Raw genomic sequence first — 418 nt, forward strand, 5'->3', positions numbered from 1 at the left:
GCTCGGTCTCCGGCCCCCCGGCCCTGTGCCTGACCCTCCCCAGCCCCCCGGGGAGGGACCGGCGCCCTTGGGGCGCCCACCCACTAAGGTGCCAGGACAGGTGAGGGAGCCCTCTGCCACCTGCCCGCCTCGCGGGGCCGCGCCCCCGGGCCGCTATGCAATCCGTTCAGGGAGGCCTTGGGGGCCGCCGCCCCGCACCCGCGCCCCTTCCCGGGGCGCCCCTTCCCGGGGGGCACCAGAGGTCGCAGCTGCAGTTCAGGGGTCATGGGTCAGAGGTCCTCCCCCCGCTGGGGAGGGGCCGTTCCCAGAGGCAGGGCGCCCCTAGACGCCCCAGGGAGAAGCAATAAGGCCCTCGGCGTGCCCGGAGGCCGGGAGGGCGCGGGGGTCCGGCGCGGGGCCTGCGGGGCAGCGCGGCCCC

Source organism: Dipodomys ordii, unplaced genomic scaffold (genome assembly GCF_000151885.1).
Source record: "Dipodomys ordii isolate 6190 unplaced genomic scaffold, Dord_2.0 Scaffold108, whole genome shotgun sequence".
Taxonomy (NCBI): domain Eukaryota; kingdom Metazoa; phylum Chordata; class Mammalia; order Rodentia; family Heteromyidae; genus Dipodomys; species Dipodomys ordii.